Consider the following 22,893-nt stretch of genomic DNA (forward strand, 5'->3'; position numbering starts at 1 on the left):
CCCGAATCCCGGAGCACGCCTGGCATAGTGCGCCATACGGAGTGGCCATGACCCGTCCGGCGCGGCACTGTTGCCATGTTGACCCTGATGTCATCCACGACGGGCTACCAGTACGGCCCACGGGCGGTGGGCCCCTTCGGGCAGAGAGACACCCGAAGGCGGCCTGGCTTCCCCCAGTCGGCCCGGGACGGGGCCGGCTCCCCGCAGCCGGCTCGCTTCCCCCCTCGAAGAAGACGACCCATTAAGGAGACAAGACACGGTAAGGCTACGGTAATCGCCCGCCGGACGGCGGCACTGTAGCCACGCTTACCTTGACGAAGCCCTCGTCATCAGGATGAGGCAACAGTAACCAGCCATCGACAAGACCCTTGGTAGTGGGGCCTGCCTATTGCCAAGGAGTTGGTAGCCGGCGGGACCCACCAGCCGGCGGGCCCCATCAGTCGGCGCAGAAGCCGGCGAGCGCGGTCACAGACGGCTGGGCCCCGTGCCCAGTCGGATTACCATTGTACCCCCGGGGGGTTGGCCTATATAAACCCCCCGGGGCACCCATGCAAAGGGTTTGACCCCCTGCTAGTCCTAGACACCACACAAGGAGAAGAAGCAGGCTAGCCGTGCCCTTCTTCCTCCTCCCACAAAACAGCTCAAGGAGCACTGTGTAGCTACTTGTTCATCTAGTGATCATGCGGAGACCCCGCAGAGCAGCAGTAGGGGTGTTATCTCCACGGGGAGCCCCGAAGCTGGGTAAGATCTGCCGGCATGCATGTCTTCGCCTTATCCCGTTTCCAGGCACCGGCGATGTCTTACTGGCTCCCACAATGATAAGCCACCCGTTGGCATATGTCGCACCTACCACCCGACATTTGGCGCCCACCGTGGGGCCAGGTGCACCGTCGTCCGGAGACCTGTTCTGGACGGGAACCCTCTTCCTCCCCAGCGAGTGTAGCCAGCCCGGCACGCCTGATGGCGCTTGCCACGACGCGCTGCAAGGCGTCACCAGCATCTGCGCGGCGAGCAGCCTCGCCGATCTCCTCGACGAAACCCTCATCTCCGACGAGCTCGCCTCCGATGCGGGCACCGACCACCTCGCCAACCTTCTCGGTCAGCTCCATGTCTCTAGCGAGCCCGCTGCGGACCTGGAGTCGGTTGGCTCCACCGACCCGATGCATGTCGACTCCGACACGGCCTCCTACGACACCTTCCCCACCAACGTCACGATCTACAACGACCCGCTTCCTCGAGCCGACGGTTGCGATGCTGTCACCACCGAAGTGATGGTTGTTGGCCACGGCGGCCCGGCCGACGAGAGCGCCCACAACTTGTCCGCCCCCCCTCCGGCCAATGCCGATGACGAAGCACTAGAGGCACGCCTCCTTGCCCTCCTCGCAGAGGGCCGGAGGCTGGCCTCCGTGAGACGCCTCACTAAGGCCTATCAGCGCGAAGCTGACCGCGCCGCCTTCGGCACGCCGGCCCCGGGCGGGCCAAGCCGGGCCGGCCTTGTCAAGCAACGCGGCGCCGTCATCGCCGACACGCTGGGAGTCGACCGCCCGGTCTATGCCACTCCGCTCGAGAACTTGCACGCCGCCCAGGCGGCCGTAGACGAGTTGGACGGCTTGGAGGCCGAAGACCTCCCCCACATGACCCGGCGCATCTAGCAACTGATTGACGCAGCCGCGCAGTGACATGAAGCAGACGCCCGCGCGGGAAGCCCTCCACCGCGCCGAGATCATGGCGCGATGTCCCGGATGCCGGCTACGAGCGACACCAGCGCGCGGCGCGAGAAAGAGCCGGCTGCCAGCCGCAGCCGGACCCGAATCTCCATCGAGCGAGACGCGGACGGCCGTCCCCGAGCCATGGAATGGCGGGGCAACCCGCCTCCGCCTCGACCCTGTGGAGAGAGATATCCCACCCCACCGCCAGTGGCGCACACGACTCTCAGCGGCCGACTAGGTCGCCGCGAAGGAGTAGGCGAGAACGACGCCCGCCATCGGATCGACCGCCTGGCGCGATCCCTGGCGTTGGAAGAAGAAGACGATGTCGGCCCGCCTTGTTTCGGCCCCCGCATCCGCGACGAGCCTTTCCCCAAAGGGTTCTCGCTCCCAAGAGACACGCCCAAGTACAACGGCTCCGTGAAGCCGGAAGATTGGCTAATCGACTACTCCACGGCGGTCAGCATAGCCAACGGCAACCGGCGCATTGCCGTGAAGTACGTGCCCCTCACGCTGCAAGGCACGGCGCGAACCTGGCTCAACAGCCTCAAGCTTCTCAGCATCAACAGCTGGCTAGATTTCACCGAAGCTTTCATCCGCAACTTCACCAGCACCTACAAGCGGGCTCCCAAGCCCAGATAGCTCTCCTTGTGCGTACAAGGCCCCGCCGAGTCCACTCGCGACTACCTCACGCGTTGGGCCGAGCTCCGCAATTCTTGCGAGGGGGTGCACGAGGTGCAAGCCATCGAGTACTTTACAGCCGGATGCCGAGAAGGCACCCTCCTCAAGCACAAGCTCCTCTGCGACGAGCCGGCTACCCTCGACGAGCTTCTGGACATAGCGGACAAGTACGCCACCGCTGATTCCTCGATGAAGACCGAGCTTCGGGTAGACGCGTCCGGAAAGGTACTCAACCCGGCGCCCAAGACGCCGGCTGGGGATATCGGCCGACGCCCCCACTCGAACGACCACAAGCGCAAGGGCCCCGCGCCGCCTCCCGCCAGTCGGCAGGTGGCCACAGTTGAAGACATGCCGCCTGAAGGGCGGCCCGCGCCCAAGAAACCCAAGGGCGGCCGGCCGGCTTGGCAGCCGGCTTTCTCCTACGAGCAAACTCTCGACGCCCCGTGCAAGTTGCACAGCGGCGCAAAGCCGTCCAACCACACAACCCGGAAGTGCCATTGGCTCACCCGAATCTCCAAAGGCGAGGGGCTCGCGCCGCCTCCGCCTGCCGGCCCGCCGCCTCCACCTCCGCCGCCTCCGGCAGCTCGGCCCACGGTCGGAGCCGTGCATGACGAGTTCCCTGACGAGCAAGGAACCTATATCATCTTTACAAGCCAGCCCGAGGACTGGCGCAGCAAACGCCGAGAGCACCAGGAAGTTAGCGTGGTCGCTGCCGACCCCGCCAGACACATGCATTGGTCAGAAAAGCCCATCAGCTGGAGCCGGGCCGACCATCCAGAGGTGATGCCGTCTCCCGGCTCCTATGTGCTGGTCCTAGAAGCCACCCTCGTGACGGACAGACGCGCTGCCCGCTTCTCCCGCGTGCTGATAGACGGCGGGAGCAGCATCAACATCCTGTACCGTGATACCCTAGAGAAGCTAAATGTCAAAACGAAGCAGCTCATGCCAACTCGAACAGTGTTCCATGGCATCGTACCCGGCCTGTCCTGCGCCCCCATTGGCAAAATCAAGATTGATGTACTTTTTGGGGACAAGGAGCATTTCCGCCGGGAAGCGATCTGGTTTGAAGTGGTGGACCTGGAGAGCCCTTACCATGCATTGCTTGGCCGACCTGCCTTGGCCAAATTCTTGGCAGTTCCCCACTATGCATACCTCAAGATGAAGATACCAAGCACCAAAGGCGTCATCACCATAGCCGGCGATTACAAGAAGTCCTCTGAGTGCGCGGCAGCCAGCAGCCGGCTGGCCGAGTCCCTTGTGATTGCCGAAGAAAAGAAGATGTTGGACCGAGTCGTTGCCATAGCCGGCAAGCAGTCGACCGTGTCCCCCGACCCCAAGGAGCATGATGCTCAAGGATCCTTCCAGCCGGCCATGGAGACGAAGAAGATACCTCTTGACCCCGAGCATCCAGAGAGGTTTGCCGTCATCGGGGCAAACCTGAACAACAAATAGGTAGGCGAGCTCGCCGATTTCCTCCGTGAGAATCGGGACATCTTTGCATGGTCCCCCAAGGACATGCCGGGTGTTCCGAGGAAATTCGCCGAGCACAAACTACACGTCCGAGAAGACGCAAAGCCAGTCAAACAACCCCTCCGCCGACTGTCGGAGGAGAAGCGCAGGATTGTGGGAGAGGAGATAGCCCGGCTTCTGGCAGCCGGCTTGATTATGGAAGTTTTCTTTCCAGAATGGCTTGCCAACCCGGTCCTTGTGCTAAAGAAGAATAACAAGTGGTGCATGTGTATAGACTACACGAGCCTCAACAAGGCCTGTCCCAAAGATCCTTTTGCCCTGCCAAGGATTGACCAAGTGATAGACTCCACAGCCGGATGCGAGCTGTTGAGTTTCTTGGATGCTTATTCCGGATATCACCAGATAAAGCTGGATCCGGACGACCGCCTGAAGACCGCCTTCATCACGCCATTTGGAGCCTTCTGCTACCTGACTATGGCATTCGGCTTGAGAAATGCCGATGCCACTTTTCAGCGTTGCATGCAGAAGTGCCTCCTCAAGCAACTCGGCAGAAACGTTCACGTTGACGTGGACGACATCGTGGTGAAGACGGAGAAGCGCGGCACCTTGCTGGGAGACCTCAAGGAAACGTTTGAGAACTTATGACGGTTCCAAATCAAGCTCAACCCCGCGAAATGCGTGTTCGGAGTGCCAGCCGGCCAGCTCCTAGGCTTCCTGGTCTCCGAACGTGGCATCGAATGCAACCCGGTGAAGATCAAGGCCATTGAGAGAATGGCGATCCCCACCAAGCTTCGAGACATCCAAAAGTTCACCGGATGCTTGGCCTCCTTGAACCGCTTCATCAGCCGGCTCGGAGAGAAGGCTCTCCCCCTCTACCGCCTCATGAAGAAGAGCACTCACTTCGAGTGGAACGACCAGGCTGACCAAGCTTTTCATGAGCCGAAGAAGATGCTGGCCACGCCGCCCGTCCTGGCGGCGCCGACTGAGAAAGAGCCCATGCTCCTTTACATTGCCGCAACCAGCCGGGTGGTCAGCACCGTCATCGTAGTCCAACGCCCAGAAGAAGGCCGAGCCCAGCCGGTCCAGAGGCCGGTGTATTATTTGAGCGAGGTGCTGTCCACTTCAAAGCAGAACTACCCGCACTACCAGAACATGTGTTACGGCGTGTACTTCACCGCCAAGAAACTGAAGCCCTACTTTCAAGAGCACCCCGTCACGGTCGTATGCACCGCCCCGCTGGCCGAGATCATAGGCAGCCGGGACGCATCCGGCCGGGTGGCGAAATGGGCCATCGAGCTGGCCCCTTACACGATCTTCTACCAGCCCCGCACCGCCATCAAGTCCCAAGCACTGGCGGACTTCCTCGTCGAGTGGGCCGAGACCCAGTACCTGCCGCCGGCTCCTGACTCCACCCATTGGTGCATGCACTTTGACGGGTCCAAGATGCGCACCGGCTTGGGAGCCGGTATCGTCCTTACCTCTCCCAAGGGCGACAAGCTCAGATACACGCTGCAAATTCACTTTGCCGCCTCCAACAACGTGGCCGAGTACGAGGCGCTCATACACGGGCTCCGGCTCGCCAAAGAACTCGGCATTCGCTGGATCCTATGCTATGGCGACTCGGACTTGGTGGTCCAGCAATCATCCGGCGACTGGGATGCCAAGGACGCAAACATGGCGAGCTACCGCTTCCTGGTTCATCAACTCAGCAGATACTTTGAAGGATGCAACTTCCTCCACGTACCGCGAGCCGACAACGAGCCAGCCGATGCCCTGGCTCGAATAGGCTCCACCCGGCAAGCAATTCCAACCGGCGTCGCTCTACAACGCCTCCTCAAGCCGTCCATCAAGCCGTCTCCAGAGTCCGACTCCATCTTCGTGCCGCCTGACCCCGATGCGGCCGGGTCCGGCTCGAAGAAACTAGCAGGCGACCCCGAGACTCCCGCAGCCGGCCTGGGGACTTCGGCAACCGGCTCGGGGACTGCCACACCCGGCTCGGGGACTGCCATACCCGGCTCGGGGACTGCGGTAGCCGGCCCGGGGACTGCACCAGCACAACAGCCGGCGGCCGACTCCAGCATTTCACCACCCAGCCCGCCCACCCTCGTGGCTGTAGCCACATTGGCAGTGGGAGAAGTCGCGGCTCCGTCATGGGCTCAGTCCATCGTCAACTTCCTAGTAAACCAAGATCTGCCGGCTGACGAAGCAGAGGCAAGACAGGTCCAACGCCGAGCCGGAGCATACACAATCGTCAACAGAGAGCTCGTCAAGCGCAGTGTCACTGGAATCCTCCAACAGTGCGTCGAGCAAGAGAAGGGCATTGCAATCCTTAGAGACATTCACCAAGGAGAATGCGGCCACCATGCGGCCTCAAGATCACTTGTTGCCAAAGCCTTCCGCCATGGTTTCTTCTGGCCGACTGCCTTGGATGACGCCAAGGAATTAGTTAAATATTGTAAAGGGTGCCAACTTTTCAGCTCCAAGCAACACATGCCGGCTTCGGCACTCAAGACCATTCCCCTCACCTGGCCCTTCGCCGTTTGGGGACTGGACATGGTGGGCCCATTCAAGATGGCGCGCGGCGGCATGACGCATTTGCTCGTCGCCGTGGACAGATTCACCAAGTGGATTGAGGCAAAGCCGATCAAGAAGCTGAATGGGCCGACTGCTGTAACATTCATCGCAGACATAACAACTCGGTACGGCGTGCCACACAGCATCATCACCGACAATGGCACGAATTTTGCCAAAGGAGCCTTGGCACGTTTCCGCGCAGCCCAAGGTATTCGGCTGGACTTAGCGTCCGTCGCCCACCCGCAGTCAAACGGCCAGGTCGAGCGAGCCAACAGCCTCATCCTCTCCGGCATCAAGCCCCGACTGGTCGTACCTCTGGAGCGTTCAGCCGGCTGTTGGCTCGATGAGCTGCCGGCTGTCCTCTGGAGTCTGCGCACTACCCCAAACAAGTCAACTGGCTTCACCCCTTTCTTCCTTGTGTATGGTGCCGAGGCGGTCATCCCAACTGAGTTCGACTCGCCTCGAGTAACCATATACACGGAAGCGGAGGCCAAGGAAGCACGAGAAGACGGCGTCGACCTGCTGGAAGAAAGCCGGCTGTTAGCCCTCAGCCGGTCTGCCATCTACCAGCAGGGTTTGCGCCGCTATCACAGCCGGAAGGTCAGGCCAAGATCTTTCCAAGAGGGCGATCTTGTGCTCCGGCTGATCCAGCGAACAGCCGGCCAGCACAAACTCTCGGCCCCTTGGGAAGGCCCCTTTGTCATCAGCAGAGCTCTAGGCAACGACTCCTACTACCTGATCGACGCACAGAAGCCGAAGGCACGCAAGAGAGACGACTCCGGCAAGGAGTCGGAACGACCATGGAACGCCAACCTCCTTCGAAGATTTTACAGTTGAAACGCAGTATGTATCACGCTAACTTTTGTATTAAGTACGAGACAATAGGCCCCTTGAGGAGGGCTCGGGGACTGCCATCCCTTATTTATGAATGAAAAGTATCATGCTTATGAACTTGTCATTTCATTTACTTGTTCCGTCCGGCACCGGGTTCGACTAGTCGGCTTAGGGACTGGCCGACTGGAGTTATATTAGAAGTCCTACCCGCAGTCAGACAAGTAGTGTGCCGGCTCCCAAGCCTTCTCTTGCCAAAAGTCGCAGTTCGAAGATCCGGCTGTCCGGCTGGCAAGAGTTAAAGGCAGGAATGGGCGCCCACACGAAAAACGGCTAGGGACTAACGGACTAATATAACAAAAGCCGGTTTTTTCTCCCACCGCCGAATGGCAACCAGAGTAGCCGGCCGGCCGGTTTCCATTCACTTCACTTCAATCCAAGAAAGCTCAAGTACTTGCCTCCCCAAAGAGGGAAGGCGGCAAAGGAAAAGGCCTAAGGATAAAAAGCATACGCGAATGGAAACCAAACATGCACATAACAATATTTACATAAAAGACCTCCGAGAGGCCAGCATTCAACATAGTTTGGATACACCCCCAGTGGGTGGAACTGCGAAAATTTAATGAAGATTGTTCAAAAGACAACAAGCAGGAAAGATAAACACGGCAGGTCAAGCTGGCGGAGCGACCGACGAGCCGGACTGGTTGGCGGAGATGGTCGTGCCGGCTGAAGGAGCGGCCGGCTGGCGAACTTTGGCTTGGTCACCGCCTCCCGTAGAGGGCGCGCTTCCACGCACCTCGTTGCTGGATGCACGGTCGGCCTGAGGTCGGCCGGTTGTTCCACCAGCCGGCTCGACGTCTTCGCCATCCTCCTCTTCGTCATCCTCGCCCTCGTCGCTGGAGGCAATCTCCTCCGCCGAGTCCTCGCCCACCGCCGGGTTCAGCCCGAACCACTCCTCCGGCTGAGCAACACCGTGATCATCGATTTCGGGTGCGAAAACGCTGATGTCGGTGCACTCGGCGATCGTCGAAGCTCGCTGGGCGATAGCCGGCCTCACCTCCTCCAGCTCCGCATCGGCCTCCATCGGCCAAGTGCGCAGCTGGTCCAGGTTCAGCCCTGGGTACCAAGCCCGAACGAACTCCAATGCCCGCCCGGCTCCGAGGCGGGCCGCCGACGCCTTCCAAGCCTCAAAGCGACCGACTGCGACCTCTAGCCAGTCGACAGTTCGGCTTGGGGTGCGAGGGATCGTCTCGTCGGGCCAGAGGGCGGCCAACACTTGCGCCCCGGCACGTTGGATACGGCGAAGCATCCGATGAGCCGGCTGCAACCGCGCCTGGACAGCCAAGAGCTGCTCCTCAAGCGTCCGGTTTGCATCCGGCGTGATGTTGGCCCCCGCCTGACGGCGCGCCTCGTGATGGGCCTCAATGCTTTGGGCGGCGAAGGCAGAATAGGGGGGGAAGTAGTCTGCACCAAAAAACAAGCAGCAGCTCAAGTTAAGCCAAAAACCCAGGCGGCAACGGGCAGGAGAGGGGCGAGGAAGGCGGCTTACCGTCGATCAAATCCTCGATCCGGCCGAAGCCTTCATCCAGGGCTCGCCGGGTCTCAGCCCAGCTCGCCGCCTCGGTCTCATACTCTGCCTTCAGGGCGGCTTCGCTATCCTGCGCCGCCTGCAGGGCCGCCTTGTGGCTCTTCTCCTGGTCGGCCAGCTTCTTGGCCAGGCGATCACGCTCCTGGACCAAGGTAGCGTACTCGGCATCCTTGGTATGAAGGGCGGCCTTCGCCTCGCCGAGCTCCTTCCTCAAGTCGGCGTTGGCCCCTGAAGACAAAGAAAAAGAAAAACCAATAAGGAAAGAGTCGTCAAGAAAGATCTGACCCGACTGCTCAGTAGTCGGCCCGAATCTCGGGGACTACACCCAGTGGGTGCGCTGACGCGCCCCCACAGGAGACAGACAAGATCGAGTACTTACTTCGGCTGTCGGCCAGGTCGTCGGTCCTCCAGCTCAACTCCCGAGCCTGGGAGTTGAAGGCGGCAGCACAGAGGTTGTGATATTCCTGGAAATTCAGACAAGAGGCAAAAATAAGGTAGCCGTCAAGAAAGATCCGACCCGACTGCGCAGCAGTCGGCCCGAATCTCGGGGACTACACCCAGTGGGTGCGCTGACGCGCCCCCACGGAAGAAATTAAGAGGGCAAAGCAGCCAAGAACGAAGGACTCACCCGGATGGTGGCTAGTGTCGACAAGAACTCCTGGGTGAACTGTTGCAGCAGGGCGGCCTGAGCTTGCAGCCGGCTCCGGACCCCTTGAGCCGCCACATTCAGCTTGCCAGTCCCCCCGCTGGGAGTCCACTCGGACGTGGCAGTGCTGGCCGCCTCCAGATCTTCCGCCGACTGGCCTGCGCCCGCGACTCGGCGCAACTCCTGCGGAGCGGCGCCTCCCCCTGCGCGCCGGCCCATCGCCGGCTGCACTTCGAGGCCGGCTCTGTTCTCCGGCTCACCCCCGGTCGGCCCCGCTGGCGCTGCTGACGATTGGCCGCCTTGGCCCGCTCCGGTTGGCGCTGCTGGCGGCGCTTTCCTCGCAAAGGCCACGGGGTCCTCCCCCCTTTCCATCAGCGGCGGGTCTTGGACGATCTCCTCCGCCAAGGGCAATGGGGTGTCGGGGGCCACGGCTCGGAGGGGAATGGCGAGCAGCGGAGGCTGGTTGCGCGAACCCTCTACCTCCGGCTCCGCGGTCGCCGCCTCCGTCTGGGCCTTGGCTGCCGCGTCGGCCTGCTCCCTTGCTGCCTGGGCGGCCGCTTTCTCCGCCACCTCGCGCTCCTCCCACGCTTCACGGGCGTTCCGCTCTGTGGCCTCCCTGAGGTCGGCGCGGGGGTCCACGCGGCGGGAGCTTGAAGAACCTCCAGCCGGCCCATCTACGGAGCCGCCCGGACCACGCTCAAGGGAAAGCGGCGCCCTGTCCAGCAAGCGGAAGAAATTAAGAAGAATGCTCGAACAAGAAGAGTATGATGTAGAGCATGCGACAAGGCAATTGACGACTTACGCTGAGACCGCCTGAGGCTGCTTCACCGCCTTGCGGAAGCGGGCCGCTTTCACAGCCGCCTCGTCTCGCTTGGTCGCCGCGGTGGAGGCTTTGGACTTCTTCGGCCGACTGCCGAAGAGGCCTGAAGGAGCCCGGCGCTTCTGTGCGCCACCACCGGTAGCCGGCGCGATGGACGAGCCCGCGCCCTGATGGTCGGCCGCCGGCTGACGACGCGGGGCGACTTCGGCTTCAGCATCGTCCGACCAGTCCTCGTAGCTCGCGGTGAGCCTTGAGCCCCCGGGCTCGGCGTCGTCCCCCACGACGGCGTCTTGCATGGCAACCGCCCCCAAGTCCGGATCGTCGACGTCGTCCGCCGTGCGGTCGGGGGCATAATGGCGTTCTATCCCCGCTAACCCGGTCGTCGGCGGGAGAAGGGGGTTCTGCTAAGAAGAACCGACTGATCAGAAGCCGGCCGTCATAAAGCCGGCTACCAGCGAAAAGAAGGAAGAAAAGAAAACTTACCACCGGCGGAGGGTTGGCGCGAGAATACGGCGCCATGCCGTATCGCCAGTCTTCGGCGAGCTTGCAATTTGAGATGTAATTTACCATATACGATACCTCCACATGAGGCATCTCCCTGGTGCTTAGCCGGCTTGGGTCGAAGCGGCCGCTCATCTGGCACATCATGTGGGGCCAGCTTTGGAGAGGAGATATCCGGCGCTCCACGAAGGCGGCCACCAAGTCGGCCCCGTTCAGGTTTTCCAACTGGATCATCACCCGAAGCCGGGAGACGGCGGCGTTCCCGGCCTGAGACAGTGACCGGGACCGGAAACTCCATGAGGGCTGCCTCCCAGCCGGCGGGCCGACTACGTAAGCCGGCAGGTTGACATGATCCCCTTGCTCGGCAACGTTCTTCACGTAGAAGTATGATTTCTGCCAAATCTTCACCGACTGGATCAGGGGGATGGGCGGGAACGGGTTGTTCTCGCCCGCCCTCCTCATGGCGGTGAAGGCCCCGTAGGGGGCGGGCACGCCTGCGACGACGGTGCCGAGTTTGCTCTGGAAGAACTCCCCCTAGAGCTCCAGCGTGGGGAGCAGCCCCAAGAAGCCTTCACAGAGGGAGACAAAGGCCGACAGCAGCATCACCGCATTGGGCGTGAGGTGATGCGGCTGAAGGTTGTAGAACTCAAGGAAGGAGCGTAGAAATCCGCTCGCCGGAAGGCCGAAGCCGCGTAGGAAGTGCGAGCGGAAGACGACCCGCTCGCCCTCCTCCGGTGCCGGCGAGATCTCCGTCTCCGGCGCCAGGCGGACCCGCACGAGGTTGGCGTCGGGCAGGCGCCAAGTCTGGCGGAGGAACGCAACATGGTCCTCGTGGACGTTGGAGCCATCCCATGAGCTCGACAGCGCCATGGGAGCAAGACGATGTGGCGGCGCGGCGGCGCTGAGATGGGAGGTCGCGGCGGCAACGAGAGGAAGAGAGGAGGACGAGAAGGGGCGGAGCGAGAGAGAGCGTGCAAACCTCTGTCGCTCCCCCTCCTCCCCCTACTTATAGGTTCGCGTGGCAAAACCGAGGAGGCACGGCGTGAGGAAGCGTGGGGATCGATCGTGCCCACTCCCCCACGTCCCGCGATTACTGTGCCATGATGGCGGAATAAAACCGCCGCGGGAAGGCGAGCGGCCCATGTGGGCCACGGAAGATCCGCGCTCAGACCGAGGCCTGCGAGTGGCGGGCCCGGGCCTGCGGCGACGTCCCGTCGCGCGCGTGCGTTGGCAGGATTTCCTCGCCACGTGGTCCGCGTTCCCGCCTACGAGAACAGGAGCTCTCTGAAGTCGGCGTGCACAAGCAAAGCCGGCTCTTCAGGATAGGAAGCTGACCAAGCTTCTCGTCCCTCTGTCCGCCTCGAAGCTCGATCAGCTTCGGGGACTACTGTCGGAGTAAATAGCCATGGGTAGCCTAGCCGGCTTCCCCTGGCCCTTCTGAAAAAATTACGAGCCCGTTCGGCTCTCAGGAATCCGAGACGTGGGGCCGCCTTCCCCTTGCTGGCTGTCACCCTGGTCAGCTCGAAGAAGGCGGCCCGACTTTACCCCTCATGAAGAAAACCATGGGAGGCCGGCTCGAAGAAGCCGGCTCCAAGATGCCGACTCCAAGAAGCCGGCCATGAGGAGGCCGACTCCAAGAAGCCGGCACCCATAAAGCGGTCGAGACCGTACCCTCAAAGTTTGCATCCACCTAGCGGCGATGAGACGGGCCGTGGCTACAGTAAAGCCTGCCACCCCCGAATCCCGGAGCACGCCTGGCACAGTGCGCCGTACGGAGTGGCCATGACCCGTCCGGCGCGGCACTGTTGCCATGTTGACCTTGTTGTCATCCACGACGGGCTACCAGTACGGCCCACGGGCGGTGGGCCCCTTCGGGCAGAGAGACACCCGAAGGCGGCCTGGCTTCCCCCAGTCGGCCCGGGACGGGGCCGGCTCCCTGCAGCCGGCTCGCTTCCCCCCTCGAAGAAGACGCCCCATTAAGGAGACAAGACGCGGTAAGGCTACGGTAATCGCCCGCCGGATGGCAGCACTGTAGCCACGCTTACCTCGACGAAGCCCTCGTCATCAGGATGAGGTAATAGTAACCAGCCATCGACAAGACCCTTGGCAGTGGGGCCTGCCTGTTGCCAAGGAGTTGGTAGCCGGCGGGACCCACCAGCCGGCGGGACCCAGCAGTCGGCGCAGAAGCCGGTAGGCCCCAGCAGTCGGCGCAGAAGCCGGCGAGCGCGGTCACAGACGGCTGGGCCCCACGCCCAGTCGGATTACCATTGTACCCCCGGGGGGTAGGCCTATATAAACGCCCCGGGGCACCCATGCAAAGGGTTCGACCCCCAGCTAGTCCTAGACACCACACAAGGAGAAGAAGCAGGCTAGCCGTGCCCTTCTTCCTCCTCCCACAAAACAGCTCAAGGAGCACTGTGTAGCTACTTGTTCATCTAGTGATCATGCGGAGACCCCGTAGAGCAGCAGTAGGGGTGTTATCTCCATGGAGAGCCCCGAAGCTGGGTAAGATCCGCCGGCGTGCATGTCTTCGCCTTATCCCATTTCCAGGCACCGGCGATGTCTTACTGGCTCCCACAATGATAAGCCACCCGTTGGCATATGTCGCACCTACCACCCGACAATTATCATAAATTTAGAATATATTACTATATATTATAAATAGCGAGTGTGGAATAATGATGGGTCGGTGTGCGGAATTGTCTTAGGCAATTGATAACAAGACGGACAGTCATCATTGCAATTTCATATGAGGGAGAGGCATAACCTAACATACTCTCTCTTCTTGGATCATATGCACTTATGATTGGAACTCTACCAAGCATCCGCAACTACTAAAGATCATTAAGGTAAAACCCAACCATAGCATTAAAGCATCAAGTCCCCTTTATCCCATACGCAACAATTCCCTTACTCGGGTTTATGCTTCTATCACTGAGGCAACCAACTATAAGTGAATCATGAACGTATTGCAACACCCTACAGCGGGAATCCCTCACGCTTGCGCGACACGGAGGGCACAATAGGACAACACCAAAATAAAACATAGAACTCATACCAATCTAGATCATCAATCAACCCAAAGACAAAGGATATCTACTCAAAAACGTCATAGGATGGCAACACATCGTTGGATCATATTATGTGGCACAAAGCGCCATGTTCAAGTAGGGATTACAGTGGGGTGCGGGAGAGTGGACCGCGTAAAAGAGATGAGGATGGTGATGATGATGGGGATGTTGATGAAGACGATCACCGTGGCGATGATTCCCCTCCCGATGGCACGCTGGTGCCACTGAGAGAGAGGAGGAGAGGTTCTCCCCCTTGTGCTTCCTCCTCCATGGCCTCCCCCTGGATGGGGAGAAGTTCTCCCTCTGGTCCTTGGCCTTCATGGTGATGATGGCCCCTCCGGGATCCTCCTCCATAGCCTCCGGTGATGATGGTCCCCCTCCGGCAGGGTACCAGAGAGGGCCTAGATTGATTTCTCGTGGCTACAGAGGCTTGCGGCGGCGGAACTTCCGATCTAGGTTATTTTCTGGGGGTTTATGTATTTATAGGAATTTTTGGCGTCGGTTTCATGTCAAGCGGGTCTCCGAGTCGTCCACGAGATAGGCCCATGCCCAGGGGGGTGGGGCGTGCCCCCCACCCGCGTGGACGGCTCGGGAGTCTTCTAGCCCAACTCTTTTACTCCGGGGCTTATTTTGGTCCATAAAAAATCATCAAAAATTGGTACGTCAATTGGACTCCGTTTGGTATTCCTTTTCTGCAATACTCAAAAACAAGGGGAAAACAGAAACTGGCATTGGGCTCTTGGTTAATAGGTTAGTCCCAAAAATCATATAAAATAACATATAAATGCATATAAAATATCTAAGATGGATAATATAATAGCATGAATACTTCATAAATTATAGATACGTTGGAGACGTACTAATCCCACACGGTGAATCCCAGAAAAACATTTCTGTAGGTATGTATATCACACACAGTCAATCCAAGGAATATGTTTCCATTCTTATGTACATCCCACACAGTCAATCCAGGGAAAACGTTTCCGTTCGTATGCATATCACACACAGCCAATCCAAGGAATACGCTTCCGTTCTTATGTACATCCCACACAGTCAATCTAGGGATAATGTTTCCGTTCGTATGTACATCCCACACAGTTTTATGTGTAGGCTCGTGTGTGAAAGGTGTAACTATCAAACACGTTTTGTCTTGGTTAACTGTTTGATTTTATCAACTACATCACACACGATTTGATGAAGAAAACTGTGTGTCATTGGGCTATCCATCACAAGCGCTTTTACTGCTAGAACCGTTTGCAAAGTTCCATGACACATTTAGCAGGTTTATTAGTTTACAATTAATAATTCCAGTATTACGCAAATTCACATTTCATATCGAACAACTGTTTGCCAATTTCATATCAGGCACATAAATATATTATAACATCACAGTACGATAGCTACATGAAAACAGCACAGTGCAACATATAGCTAGTTCAACTTCATAAGAACAATATTAGAACAATATATTCATTTCCCTAATGGAGATCATCCAGGCTCGTCTTATCCACCTCTGCTTTTAGTTTAGTAAGAACCTGTTTTGCATGGGCCAACTGGGAAAGTGCCTCCTCCTTCGCCAACACCATCTTAGCATAGTCTCATTAAAAAAAATCTGAGCTCATTCTCCACCTTCCACTTTTTATCCCACATCTTCAAATATTCTTCAGCGTTGACAACAGTTTCTCTAAGCCTACATCTGTTCTCTTCCTCATACATGCTCCAGAGCTTCGTTAGGCACATCTTCAAAGATTGTGGCCACTCTTGATCAACCCACTCCAAGTAAGAACACTTCCGGTCATCCTATAATATTTAAAACTAGATCAATAACAATTGTAGGGGAAATGGGTTTATAGCAACATAGAAAATCACCAATGCTTATTTTGAAAAACTGAAGAAACATGTTAATTATGACATATCTTCTCAAAAATATCAATGTGCAAATGAGTTAGTTGCTACTGAGACAACAACCACATTCTGGAACATCAAACGCTATAATTAACTACAACAACACTACAAGTTCTTACTCATGTACAATAAATAATAAATTGAACATTTTATGAGGAAGGTAAATATAACTGCAACATCATAGCGACAGTGTTTGGATGACAACAAATTGATACTAACAGGTGTGCACATGCACAAATTTAGTAACATAGAACTAATAGCACTAAGGCCGTCCACTATGTATACCTAAAATGGGGTAAAGACAACTGTTGCTACATCTCACACCGGTGCCCTGTACTGGCGAGCCGATGCGGCGGAAAAACATTAGGGACCCAGACTCCGGAGCACGTAGTTGCTGTGATGCCCAGTTCCTTCGTGCCATAAAGATTTAGTATTTTACTGCTTGGTTGCTCGGATGTGTGGACCAAAGTTGGTCGCAGAAATTGCTGAAGCGGTGCCAAATAATTTTCTAATGGCACCGCTGATGAGATGGCAACAATTTAAGATACTAGGTACAAACTGTGACACTGTCTTAGGATGCGTTTGGTTGAAGGTGTGGTATGAATGGGTTGGGACGGTGATAGTGTCTGAATCACATCTAACAAATGATTTGTAACAACGAAAGAGGGTCTAACCTTCTTTGCCACCTTGGTGGCCTCTCGCACCACCTCTTTGCTCTATAAATACCCCAATATTCCAGAAACTCTAGCGGAGTTGGCGAAAATCAATTCCAGCCGCTGCAAGTTCCAGAAACCACAGATCCAATCTAGACACCATCATGGAGGGGTTCATCATTTTCATTGGTGCCTCTCTAATGATGTGTGAGTAGTTCATTGTAGACCTACGGGTACGTTGTTAGTAGCTAGATGGCTTCCTCTCTCTCTTTTGATTCTCAATACAATGGTCTCTTGCAGATCTATTTGATGTCACTCTTTTTGCGGTGTGTTTGTTGGGATCTGATGAACTTTGAGTTTATGACCAGATATATGTTTTTATCCATGAAAGTTATTTGAGTCTTTTGATCTCTTATATGCATGATTACTTATAGCCTCGTATATCTTATTTGAATATTTGGTTTAGTTAGGCTGACTAGATCAATTTTTCTTACCATGGGAAGAGGTGCTTTGTGATGGGTTTGATCTTACGGTGCTCGATCCCAGTGACAAAAGGGGAAACAATATGTATGTATCATTGCTATTAAGGATAACCAACGTAGTTCAAGCCGCAATCACCCATCACCGTCCAGCAAGCCTATGATGAAATTACTCACGCACGGCGGTGAGCATCATGAAATTGGTGATGGAGGAATGTTGGTGATGATGATGGCGACAGATCCCCCTCTCTGGAGCCTTGAACAGACTCCAGATCAGCCCTCTCGATCAAGAACAGGAGGCGTCGGCTCCTATCGTAAAACGTGATGAAACCTTCTGTTTGATTTTTTTCTCCCTGCATGTGAATATATAGAGTTGGAGTTGAGGTCGATGGCGGTCCCACAAGGCAGGGGGGCGTGCCCCCACCCTTGTGGTCAGCTGGTGGGTCCCCTCTAGTTGATTCTTTCGCCAATATTTTTTTTTATTCCAAAAATATTCGCTGTAAATTTTCAGGTCATTCTGAGAACTTTTATTTCTGCACAAAAATAACACCAAGGCAATTTTGCTGAAAATAGCGTCAGTCCGGGTTAGTTCCATTCAAATGATGCAAATTACAGTCCAAAACAAGGGAAAAAGACTTTGGAAAGTAGATACAATGGAGACGTATTAACTCCCCTAAGATTAACCCATTGCTTGGCCTCAAGCAATTCAGTTGACAAACTGAAAGTGATAAACACTACTGCAGGATGCTGCTAACGCGACACTATGATCAGAGACCCTTCGAGAAACAGTGTGCGATGCAATAATCGCAAATGGTGCTGTATGAAAACCGAGAAATGTATAAAACGTTTGCGATGACAGATCCATCAAACACGGTTCAGGTTTTAGTTGCGTGTGCGATGAAGGGCATACGGTTCAGTTCAATTAACTGTTTGCGATGACGAGGAACAAAAGCAACGGGCAGCCAGATGAAGGTGTGTGCGATACACAACATATGGTTCACTCGGATGAACTATTTGTGATAAGGCAACACAATAGAAATGGTCAGCCAGATCAAGGTGTGTGTGATTGAGGGCATACACTTCATAAGGATTAACTATTTGCGATTAGGCAACATAACAGAAATGTGTCAGCCAGATCAAAGTGTCTGCGGTTGATGGCATACACTTCACATGGATGAACTGTTTGCGATTAGCCACAACAAACTGAAATAGTTAGATAGATCAACGTGTGTGTGCTAGACGGGCACACACATTCTAATTAAAAGAACCGTGCGTGACGGTGCTGACATTGCCTATTGCGGTGCACCCTATGGTACAAATGCCACGTACGCGGCCGAGAAGGCGTATGTGCCCACGTTACGCCTTTCGGGAATAGTGCCGCACTTATAACCGTTGGTAAATTGTGAGCATGCGTCCCGTCACATTCCAAATTGCAAACCTATTCACACCGATCAAAACTTAAACAGTTTCCCACTTAGGAGCGTATTACTACGCGGTTATAAATACTACTACACCAAGATGACTGCACATTCCTCCTCAACTCCTCATCCACAAAAAGTAAAAAAAACAAGTCATTCATCATCGTTCCCTTGCGTCCGCCATGGCCAGCGTGAGTTGGTTGAGAGATTGCCACCAAGGAGAGGCGAGCCTGGAAGCGGGAGCACGAGAGATGTCCTGCCTCGCCGCGAAAGCAGCCAACATGTCCCGCCGCACGGCCGTCTCAGCAGAGAGGTCCCGTCGCGCCGCCAAAGCAACACAAAGGACCCGCCGCACCATCGATGCACCAGACTAGTCCTGCCGCACCGTGGAAGCAGAAGAGATGTCCTCCCTTGTCACGGCGGCCTGGGAAAATGCCTCGCGGGCAGGCGAGGACTCTTACAGGCGCATGAATGCCCTCGTCCTTAGGAAGATGGATCAGATCTCCAGGTGGGCGAGGTTGCAGGATGACCTGCAAGCCTTGTTTGAACAGTCTACCGACGTCATCCGGCAAATAATGAGCGCAATGCGAAGCTCTGGGCCGAGCGCGACCTGCTGAGGGCGAATATCGACAGAAGTGCGGAGCAGACCACTGCCTTGTTGAAGAGGACCTGCGTCATCATCGAGAAACTTATGGACGAGAATGCCATGCTGCGCATCGAGCACAGAAGGCTGGTGGAGGAATCCATGGATGCTCTCAACTAGCATCTTGAGGACAAGAAAGAGGTCGTCGCCGCCCGCCGCGGAGACTAGTTGTCTTCCTTCTTCTTTTGCCCTTGTGTATACCGGGCGTTGCCGCATGTGGCTTTTTTAAATTATGTTTATAAATATGTAAGCCAATTATTATCCAATGTCATCGTCCTTATATTCGTCATGCTTGCTATAAGTTGCAGTCGATGCTATATAGGTCCGTCGGATCTTACATCAAGATCCATGCAGAACTTTCTTTTCAGATTTTCATTTTTCTCTCCTAAAACTCAGTCCAGTGAGGCATATAGCCACGCCGTAAAACAGTTGCTCGGGCGCCATTAATGGAGACGTTGGGAGGGAGGTGCCCGGCGGGTAGCGGTCAAATTGGCTCTCCTCCCGATGAGAATGTGCAGGGGTCTAATCGCACGCCTCCCGTACTCAAATAGCTTCCCCGCACGACACCTCCTAGCCAATAAAAAAGGGGACGCGTGGCCGCATGCAATTGGTAAGTCGAATGCCCACGGTTTCAATAATACTTGTGTTTCTGATTTGTAACGTGACAGCACTTGTTCCAAAATGACTTTATTGATTGTTAATGTGTGCACCTTCACAAATAGGACAGCAAATTACCACAGCATGTTGGTGCCATGTCATGAGACCATGCCAAGTTTCTTGATTTTCAGGCATGTTTTGGAATTACAAGAATTGAAAAAACAAGTTTCTCAACCTTTCCGGCCGAGCCACGACACCCAGATGTTTGAATTTCACTCCCATCTCTTGCACGGGACCTAGAAATTCACCCAAGGACACACATGTGATTTTTCAAACAACTTTGGTGCACTGGAGTATGTGCTTGTAGTTCAAATTTGAGTTATGCACATTAAATGCCCAGAAACTCAATTAATGTATAAAAGAGGCCAAATGAACCCGAAATAATTCCAAAATTTAGCACGGTACTTCTATTTGGTCTAATCTGGCTGTATAAAAAATTTAAGGCGGGAGAAGGCAGTGTATGTATGTCGTTTTGCACACGGAAGTGACACGTTCCCTCTCGGAACCACGAGCCTTCTTGAGGGAAGCTCCGGTTTCCAAGAAGCCTACACCCAAGCTTGTCCCCATTCGGCAAAAAAAATTACCGCAGCATGTTGGTGCCATGTGATGACACCATGCCAAGTTTCATGATTTTCAGGCGTGTTTTGGAATTACATGAATTAAAAAACCAAGTTTGTCAATCTTTTCGGCCAAGCCACGACGCCCAGATGTTTGAATTTCACTTCCATCTCTTGCTTGGGACCTAGAAATTCACCCAAGGACACACATGTGATTTTTCAAACAACTTTCGTGCACTGAAGCCTGTGCTTGTAGTTCAAATTTGAATTATGCACATTACATGCCCAGAAACTCAATTAATGTATAAAAAGGTGAAACGAGCTCGGAATAATTCCAAAATTTAGCACGGTACTTCTATTTGGTCTAATCTAGCTGTGTAAAAAAATTAAGGCGGGAGATGGAAGTGTACGTATGTCGTTTGGCACACGGAGGTGACACGTTCCCTCTCGAAACCACGAGCCTTCTTGAGGGAAGCTCCGGTTTGCAAGAAGCTTACACCAAAGCTTGTCCCAATTCAGCCAAAAAATTACCGCAGCATGTTGCTACCATGTCATCACACCATGCCAAGTTTCATGATTTTCAGGCGTGTTTTGGAATTATAGGAATTAAAAAACAAGTTTCTCAATCTTTTCGGCCGTGCCATGACGCCCAGATGTTTGAATTTCACTCCCATCTCTTGCGTGGGACCTAGAAATTCGCCCAAGGACACACATGTGATTTTTCAAACAACTTTGGTGCACTAGAGCCTGTGCTTGCAGTTCAAATTTGAATTATGCACATTAAATGTCCAGAAACTCAATTAATGTATAAAAAGGCAAAACGAGCCTAGAATAATTCCAAATTTTAGCACGGTACTTCTATTTGGTCTAATCTGGTTGTGTAAAAAAATTAAAGCGGGAGAAGGCAGTGTACGTATGTCGTTTCACACACAGAGGTGACACGTTCCCTCTCGGAACCACAAGCCTTCTTGAGGGAAGCTCCACTTTGCTAGAAGCCTACACCAAAGCTTGTCCCAATTCGGCCAAAAAAATTACCGGAGCATGTTGGTGCCATGTCATGACACCATGCCAAGTTTCATGTTTTTCACGCGTGTTTTGGAATTAAAGGAATTAAAAACCAGGTTTCTCAATCTTTCCGGCCGAGCCACGACGCCCAGATGTTTGAATTTCACTCCATCTCTTGCATGGAACCTAAAATTCACCCAAGGACACACATGTGATTTTTCAAACAACTTTGGTGCACTAGAGCCTGTGCTTGTAGTTCAAATTTGAATTATGCACATTAAATGCCTAGAAACTCAATTAATGTATAAAAAGGCCAAACGAACACGGAATAATTCCAAATTTTAGCACGATACTTCCATTTGGTCTAATCTGCCCCGTGTAAAAAAATTAAGGCGGGAGAAGGCAGTGTACCTATGTCATTTCGCACATGGAGGTGATACGTTCCCTCTCGGAACCAGGAGCCTTCTTGAGGGAAGCTCTGGTTTGCAAGAACCTTACACCAAAGCTTGTCCCAATTCGGACAAAAAAATTACTATAACATGTTGGTGCCATGTCATGACACCATGCCAAGTTTCATGATTTTCAGTCATGTTTTGGATTTACAGGAATTAAAAACCAAGTTTCTCAATCATTCTGGCCGAGCCACGACACCCAGATGTTTGAATTTTATTCCCATTTCTTGCATGGGACCTATAAATTCACCCAAATACACACATGTGATTTTTCAGCAAACTTTGGTGCATTGGAGCATGTGCTTGTAGTTCAAATTTCGATTATGCACATTAAATGCCCAGAAACTCAATTAATGCATAAAAATGCCAAACGAACCCGGAATAATTCCAAATTTAAACACGACACTCATGTACTAGTTGCATGTTCACTGTACATAAATGTTCTAGCAATTCAAACACCATCCTTTCCCTCCGCAACACCATTTTGTCCTTCAAAACATAATGAAAAAAAATAGGTATACCACAAACAGTTTACTAGAAAGAATCGTGTGGGATGCGATATAAAATATCTTGGCACACCGTCTTGTCTGGCTTACGCAGAAAGCTTCATCATCTACAGTCCACCGCCCCTGCTTGAACCACACTTGCGTGCCAGTTTCTCGCGGCACCGAGCAATTTTTTTTGCCACAACGGAAATATCTATCTCCGTGCCCCCTCCCTCCTACCAGAAGCCACATTTCCACTATTCCTCTTTGCTTTCCAAGTTCAAACCTTCACTACTGCTTACTGGCAGCTCAGCCTCCTCGCTGGTCACCCTTCTTCTTGCAGCGTCGCCTCCTCGCTGGCGACCCTTCTTCTAGCAGTGCCGCCGCCTCGCGAGCGTCCCTTCTTCTTGCTGCGCCGCCTCCTCACCGCCGACCCTTCTTCTTGCTGCACGGCCTTGTCGACATGGTCAGGTAATCCACACCCCACCCACACCATCCTCCTCCTTTCCCGTCCCACATGCCCCGACTGACGAAGCGACACCTTCCACCAAAATCACTGCCCCTCCTCCAATTAAGCGCCGCCCACAGCCATTTTACACACAGTATAACATGGAGCTGAGTAGCATGAGGCCGCACGCACGAACGAGGTCGCTATGGCTGACATGTGTGTTGACCACCAGATCTTGGAGGAGCACCTCGTCTTCGAGGCCACCGTCGACACCACCGCACAGTTGTCTACTTTAAAATACAG

Source organism: Triticum urartu, chromosome 7A (assembly GCF_056163025.1).
Source record: "Triticum urartu cultivar PI428250 chromosome 7A, HENAU_Tu73, whole genome shotgun sequence".
Classification (NCBI taxonomy): domain Eukaryota; kingdom Viridiplantae; phylum Streptophyta; class Magnoliopsida; order Poales; family Poaceae; genus Triticum; species Triticum urartu.